Below are 8,224 nucleotides of genomic sequence, written 5' to 3'. Positions count from 1 at the left end.
ACAAATTAGAATCTATGTGTTGTTTTCAATTAAAGGCTGTGTGAGGCGAACGAATACCAGCTCAGCCACCAAAACTCTGGGTCTGGGGCAGCTTCTTCAGCCTCCTTGACAGGCCGAGTGTATTGCGGTGAGCCTGGCTCCTGTCAAAAGCAATGGGAGAGACAGCAAGGGACACTGGGAAAACTGGGCTTGGCACCAACCTGGGCCACTGAATATTTAAACGCATGGCGTGTGACGTGTGGTTTGAACATCACGGTCTGGGAGGCGATGAGAATTCTGGGTAGGATTTGGGTAATTGTAAGAAATGACTGAAAAGATCAACCTCAAGGCAAAAATGAGTAATGGGAGAAATACTGAGGATCAGATAGAAGGTAGGAATGAGTAAAAAATACACAAGTCCTGTGTACACTTTCACTCTATTTTTGAAAAATCCCCCGGGGCGCCTGGGTGGCTCAGTCGGTTAAGCGGCCGACTTCGGCTCAGGTCGTGATCTCACACAGTTTGTGGGTTCGAGCCCTGCGTCGGGCTCTATGCTGACAGCTCAGCACCTGCAGCCTGTTTCAGATTCTGTGTCTCCCTCTCTCTGACCCTCCCCTGTTCATGCTCTGTCTCTCCCTGTCTCAACAATAAATAAAACGTTAAAACAATTAAAAAAAGAAAAAAGAAAAAAGAAAAATCCCCTCACTAGTGGCTTGCTCACCAAATTCATTCATTCATTCAATGAATATTTACCGAGACTGAACTCTGTGCATGTTTGGAAGTACTATACGGTCTATAAAAGACTTTGATATGAAGAGAAGATTGGGTGAAGACAGTGCACCAAAAACTCTAATACTGATGAAAAGTCATAAATTTCCTAAAAACATTTATTTTGAAGGTCATTACTGAGTAAAGATCATGGGGTTGGGAAGGTCTAGTAGATCTGACTTGGGTCTTAGCTCTGCTATTTACATATGTGACCTTAGATGTTATTACAAAGGCTGGCATTCACTTCCTGGCACACTATGGATAACCAGTAAATAGTTGATGAACAAATGGAGTATGAGTCTCCTGTGGGCCACACAATGTGCTGGTGGTACAAGCATTCCCTCATGAGTTGCAAATACCCTGTGAAGTAGGTACTACTACTGTCTCTATCTTATAAATTAAAAAAAAAAAAAAAACTGGGGTTAAAAGAGTTTGTAGAACTTGCATAGGGTCACACAGTTAGTGAGTAGGGAAGCTAGAACTAAAACCCAATCTGTCTAATACTAAAAACAGGATGTCAAATCTCTGCCTTAGAAAAAATTATTCCTATGTGGGATATGGGTAGACAAAATAATCCTAGGGGGAATTAATTTTGATGAAATGGAGGAAAATCAAGATGATACTGGTGGGAGAAAGGGAGGCTTTCCATGTTGGAGTGAAGGAGAAGAGGGGACTTTGGCCAGGGTGTGAGGTGGGACCTGCTCAGGAAGCAGTAAGTATGCCTTGAACCAAACAAAGAATGATGTACAGGCCTTAGCAAGTTGGGTCAGAAGGCCCCAGTTACCAGCTGCTGTTGTGTTTGATACCTGCCTACCAAGAGAGAACACAGATAACCATATGAAGGCTAACTGAAGCTACTGGATGAACATGCTGTCTTTCTGGGATGTATAGCTATAATATGGAAGAAAGTTGGCCAAGGACATTCTAGTAACACGGGGATCAGCAAACTATGACCAGTGGACCAAATCTGGCTTGCTACCTCTTTTCATAAATGAAATTTTATCAAAACATAAGTATGTTCCTTCATTTACATATTGTCTATGGCTGCTCTCATACAACAAAGGAAGAATTAAGTAGAAGTGATAGAGACCCCATGGCCTGAAAAGCCTAAACTACTACCCAACCCTTCACAGAAGAGCTCTGCTAACCCCGGCACTAAGGTTATGTGACACGACAAACATGACTGAGCAAGTATCTGGTAATATGGTAAAGTTGGTAGGTAATTAAGTTTTGCCTGATTCACCATCCAGCCTGCCAGCCTCTACCCAACTGGGCTGATTCACACAAAGTGGCCAGTTGTGAGGACCCTCAAAGGTGGCTTTATGAAGAAGAGAAAGGAAGTCATTACCATTTAGCAGGACTATACGTCAGGACTGAACAAGGAGCTCTCATGCCTGTTCTCACACTGAATCCTCCCCATAGCTTAGGAAACATAGTGTTCCTATTTTATAGAAGTTTCACAGCAAGGAAGCAATATAGGCAGAATGTCTAGATCCTATCATCATATAAGTCCAATTAAGCTCAGGTAAAAGTATTAAAGAATTTCCAGACCCAGATGATACTCTCCCCTCTTCTTCTAATTGAAGGCCAGGACCTTGCAGGGAAAGGAGTATTTGGAAGTGTGGACCTGCCATCAAAATGATATTGACAATCGGGCTTTGACGTGTCAGCATGTCAGAATAGTGGGTTCCCTGGAAGGCGAAGTCACCATCTCACCAGTACCAGGGACCACAGCTTCATGGGCAACAAGAAAGACTGATGAAGACTTCCAATCAAAATTCCAAAGGAAGAGAGAAAAATGACACAATACAACTGAAACCTGGATATCATGGAGGGCCTAGGGAAAAAAAAACAAAACAAAGGAGGGCGGGGAGTTCAGCAGTGTTGCCCAGAGGAAACAAGAAGGGCAACACTACAAACAATCCTAAAGACTCCAACTGTCCCCACACTAACCAAAATACTGGATGGAAGTGTAAAACTGGATTAAATCCAACAGTTTGGTTCAGGTGTGCTACTCTGTGAGCTGTGGGCAAAGAAAAAAAACCCGTGACACAGATGTTTCCGTAGGTAAGAGCCGTGACTCAGAGCCAGTCTTGCACTCGTATCCATCTACTATTCCTAGCTGGGTAATTTGGGCAAGTGACTTAACTTCTCTGAGCTTCAGTTGCCTCAAATGTCAAAAAAAGGTGTCTCATTGAGCCTCTGTGGTGATTAATTTTTCAGAGTCCAAAGTTCTCCGTACCTAATAAAATGCTCAATAAATGTTAGACATATTATACAATTGAGAACATTACAAAGTGTAATGGAAACAGGTCAGGGACAGCTCCTGGGAAGAGGCAGATGTTTTAGCTCTGTCTCCAAGGAGTAGAGAAGTGTATGAGATGAACGTTCCCCTGGATGGGTAGAGTATGAAAGTGGTGGAAGGGACTAGAGGCGAGGGTGGGAAGGCTGGCTGGTGTCTTTTCCTCCAGTGCTGCCCGGCACCATTCATTCTCCATTCTATCCTAACCACAACCCCAATCCTGCAGCTATCTGCTTCAACCCTTGACGACTGGATTTGGATCCAGGGTGACATTCCAAACTCCTTAGCACACAACACACAATTAATGTGCTCATTCAATGTGCATTTATTTAGCACCTACTGTATGTCACAAACTGTTCTTTTGAGGCATAATACATGGGCCTTAATTATGAGAAATTCACAGACCAGTGGGGAGAAAGATGCATGTCAACACGCTGAGTACAATGTAATCAGAGTATGATGAGTGTGTGCCCACAACACTGTGGTGGGGGAAAGGACTCACCTCCTTTAGCTTCGCGATGTCAGGGAAAGCAGTCGAGATAGGATTGAGGGGACTTTGGGCAACTAAGTAGGAAACCAGGAAAAAAAAAATCTAGAGGGCAGGGAACAGCATGCAGAAAAGCACGGAGGCAAAACAAACTGGCATTTCTATGGTATCCTTAAGAATGCAACACTGCTGGGGCACCTGGGTGGCTCAGCTGGTTGAGTGTCCAACTCTTGATTTCAGCTCAGGTCATGATCTCACAGTTTGTGAGTTCGAGCCCCATGTTGGGCTCTGTGCTGACAGTGGGGAGCCTGCTTGGGATTCTCCGTCTCCCTCTCTCTCTGCCCCTCCCCCACTTGTGCTGTCTCTGTGTCTCCCAAAATAAATACATAAACTTCTGGGGGGAAAAAGAGTGCAATATTGCTGGAGTTCAGAGAGGAGCAAGTGTAGAACTGCAGGAGATGAGGGGAATGAGTAGGCAGATGAGATCAGTGATCATGGGCGTCATGCTAAGGAGCCCGCACCTGACCCCAGGAGCAACAGTGGAAGCGTGGTCAGTACCACACAAGACAGACTGCACGGGGGCCAGAGGAGAGGATAAGAAGCCGCTGAGGGGCTCCTGCAATAACCTAGGCTCTACAGGACGAACGCATGAACAAACTGATAGAGGAATGGCCATAGAGATGAGTGGCTCCAGTAACTTCCGCTGGTGTTTCCACTCACATGAGAAAGGGAAGTGGCTTTCATTCCTTTTCAACTGCTGTGCCCTCCCCCACCCCCACATTCATGAATGGTTTCTCTTTTGCACGCATGTGTATCTCTTCCTCAAATACTGGGATCTCAGCTACAGCCTGCACCTCTTGTATTGTGCTGGTTATATTTAAACACTTCACACTTGTGAGCCAAGTACCCAGACCAATTAAATCAGAATCCCCAGGAGCCCCAGGCAGAGACTAGAAATAAACAGTCAAGGTACAGTCTGAACCAAAATAGCCATCAATTAGAGCTACTCTGAGATTGTTCTGACTGCAGAAGAGGAAAATTAAGGATGCTGAGCCCAGGCAAAGACCTGGAAGGCGGGCACCAAACGGCCAGCCTCTTCAGAGGCTAACACTGCTCCAGATATGTCACAGGAATTCAGAGGCCAATGCTAGTCTCTTTTGACTCCCTGATTACTAGTGTGGATACACCAATTATGTGCATGCCATGGGGACAGTAGATACAAAGAGGGATAAGACACAATCCAAACCCTCGAGAAGCCCCCAGCTCAGAGGAGCGAGGTGGCAGACTGCCTGAACACCCTGAATCGTAAAAACTGCTAAGACGTGATGAATGTCTTACCTGCTTCAGTCCTACCAGCAAGGACAGGAAGCCTTGACGTAGGAAGGAATAGTCAAGCAGGATCTAGAAGGCTAAGACTTTCTAAAAATGGAAGAAACAGTTTACATAAAGGCAGAGATGTGAGAGAGTGAGGAAGGCTCACAAAACATGAAAAAGAACTTGGCCAAATCTGAGCACTTGAAGCTGAAAGCCGGTTCCAGGTCCCTTTGTCTCTGCCTCTTGCACTGAGGGCAAAGGCCTCCGGAGGCAGCTTTCTAACCTTGACATCAGAAAGACAAGGAGACAAACACTGTCTTCAGGCAGAAGAGAGCTACAAGTGGGGTCACAGTTAATCAGCATAGCAGAAAACCTATGATCCAGCCATTGTTAAAAAAATGAAAGAAATTCGACATGGTCCATCTATAGGGAACTTCCTCAAATGCATGTCTGAGGTTATGAATTTCGTCCATGGCATATAAACTCCAGGGAAAGCTGAATTCCTTTCCCAAGCCTGCCAGTTACCTAGCCACGTGACCCCAGGCAAGAAACTCCCTGAGCCTCAGTTTCCCGATCCATAAAAGGGGACGAGTATGTGTGTGATAACTCCCACTCTACAGTGTCATCGCAAGAAGTGGCTGGGACTACGTGAGGTGTCCTGGCACAGAGCCTGACACCCTGCAGACAACGAGCAAATGTCAGCTCCCTTACACCCCGCCCCAACCCCTTGAGTCCTGGATTGAGTTCAATGCACACAGCTCACATACGCAATACGGTCCTGGTTAAAACACCTATCCACTTCACTTAGCCCACTAGGTCTACCAAAAGATGGCAAGAGGAAGGCAATGACAGCATTTACTCTGAGCCAAATACTTTGCTTCTATTTCCTCATTTAATTTTCACAACAACCCAGTGGGGTAGCTGGAGGCTATGCACCCCCATCTTACAGTTGAGAAATTCTGAGGCTCGGAGAGCTGAGGTGAGATCCCAGGCCACCCGGCCACTTAACTGGCAGAGCCAACGACGGACTCCAGATCTAACCCAGGGTTGTGTCTACTCAGACGCTCCAAAGACGGCCATCCGGAAACAACCCCGCGGCAACCTCAGGTGTCTTTGCTCGGCAAACCATGCCCGGATGGAGTAGGACAGCTTTCACACGCCCAAGAGCAGACTTGCCGCTGACCCTGCCATCAGATGATCGGTCCATACAGCTCGCTCTGCTCAAGGCGGTACTTCTGGCAAGTTGTGGTCAACGATAAATTACAAGAATAATTCTCATAATGTGGAAACAATGTAGGAGAAAGTTCCCGGGACACTAACTGGTAGGCTTTCTTAATTCTTTAATAGGAAAAAAGGAAAATGGATTCAATGAGTGGGATTTGGGACGATTAAAAGTGAGCAAAATGTCCTCTGTTTCTCAGTTTCGGCCTTTTTTTTTTTTTTTTTTTTTTTTTTTTCCACTCTGGGGAGGTTTTGTGCCTTTTTTTAAACTTCCAGATTTCATACTTTCTGTTCAGTTTTTGCAACTTCCCAAGAGCATGGTTTAAAAAAAAAATAGAAAAAAATAGAACCTCAGCCCTTCTGTATCACTTTCAAGAAGGTACCTCTTGCAGAAAAAATTCAGGACATAAAAAGCCCTCACAGGCTTGCTTCAGCTCTTCAAGATCATTCTTTTTTTTTTTCTTTTTTCTTTTTTTTTTTTTTTCTGGTAGTGAGTAGTCAGTCTTCGGATGATCGGTGTTGCATATCTTTGGGAAAAATTCATGCCAGGCTAGTCACATCGTAACGGCTGCTATCGTCAGCTTGCAATGGTTTCCAATTACTCCCCAGCAAAGAAACCACACAGACACAAGCACACAGGTCTTCTCTAATTTTGACATTGGAAATATCTATTTGAAAAATTTTTAGAATTAAAAAAGAACACAAATAATCCCAAAACAGCACCGTATCACCAAAAATCTAAAATAGAATCCAGACCATGCAGCATGCACTGCTCATGACCGCCCTTCTCTCCACCTCTCAGCACACACAGAAATAAACTCCGGGCGTCTGCATGCACACTGTTCACAGTGGTCTATCTGCTGGAAACATCTGGCAGCTTTGGCCACTCAATGTAAACCTCCCAAGCAGGACTAGAGTGTAACCATTTAACTGAAAAAAAAAAAAAAAAAAGAAGGAGGAGGAGGAGGGGGGGGGGGAGGAAATGTGCACTCTCCCAGCTTTGTCACTGACTAGTTGAGAAACCTTATAAATCCACCAGACTATTTCTTTAGTTTTCATTTCAAACCCTAACATGCATTATTACATATTGTCCTATCTTCTGGAGCAAAGGAAGCTAAATATTATCTTTTCTGGAAAATGCAAAGTCCCCGTCCCATTCAATTCAACAAACATTTCTGAGGGCTGACTGAGCACGAGGCACTAGGTTACAGAAGCAAAGACATCACCCTTTATTGCACAGTTCTGTGGCACTAAGGTGGTACTTCCTAACCAATGTGCTGAGGCACACCAGACAGCTGTGCCGAGAGTTTAATCCCCTTGATACGTGGCGAGGCTGGACAGGGTTGAGCTGGCTACAAGCCAAGGATGGTCAGCCCTGCAGTGAGCAATCTTCTCTCTTTATCCCAGTGTGAACAGACGTCATCTTTTCTGTGAAAAAGGTAAGGCAGAATGTGACTAAGACTACTGATATCCCTGGGGTTATTCGCCCCAACCCTTCTGAAATCATAAATCTACTTTTCATAGATTTCTTCTTCTGTTTCCTTCCAGCTAATGGCTACATCTTGTGGTCTTAAGTGTGCCTCCCTTCTTGGTGCCTGTTTCTAGTCTTCTTTTAGCCAAAAAAGCAAAACAAAACAAACAAAAACAAAAAAACAAAGCAATTATGCAAAAAAAAGTCACATTATATTAAACAGACACTTCCCAAGTACCTACGATGTGTTAGGGACTTCGGGCTCTTACAGAGGAAACGCAGCACAGACACATTTCACCTTTCAATGGGGTCACAACCTAAAATTTTAAATAAAATTAGTGTCACTGGGCCATAGGTGAATAACTAGCCCCGATCTGAGAGCTAATTGTTTCAGACTGCTACAAAATACCTCATGGGTTTTATAACAAAGCCCAATGAGGAGACTCAAAATTTGAGCTGAGGGGGTAAGCTTCATTTATGCACACATTAGCAGGCCATGGGAGTAGAGAGCAGGTAAACTCTGAAACAACTGAATATTCATTCAGTCTTGGCTCCATCTATTACTGGCTGAAGATCTGATATTTCAAGTTGCTTAATCTCTCTGTCTCAAGTTTCTGTCTTAGACAATGTGAAAATAACACCTATATTCAAGGTTATTATAACACGTAGAGCTGATACATAC

Source organism: Lynx canadensis, chromosome F2, assembly GCF_007474595.2.
Source record: "Lynx canadensis isolate LIC74 chromosome F2, mLynCan4.pri.v2, whole genome shotgun sequence".
Lineage (NCBI taxonomy): Eukaryota > Metazoa > Chordata > Mammalia > Carnivora > Felidae > Lynx > Lynx canadensis.
Note: the sequence above shows the minus strand (reverse complement) of the source record.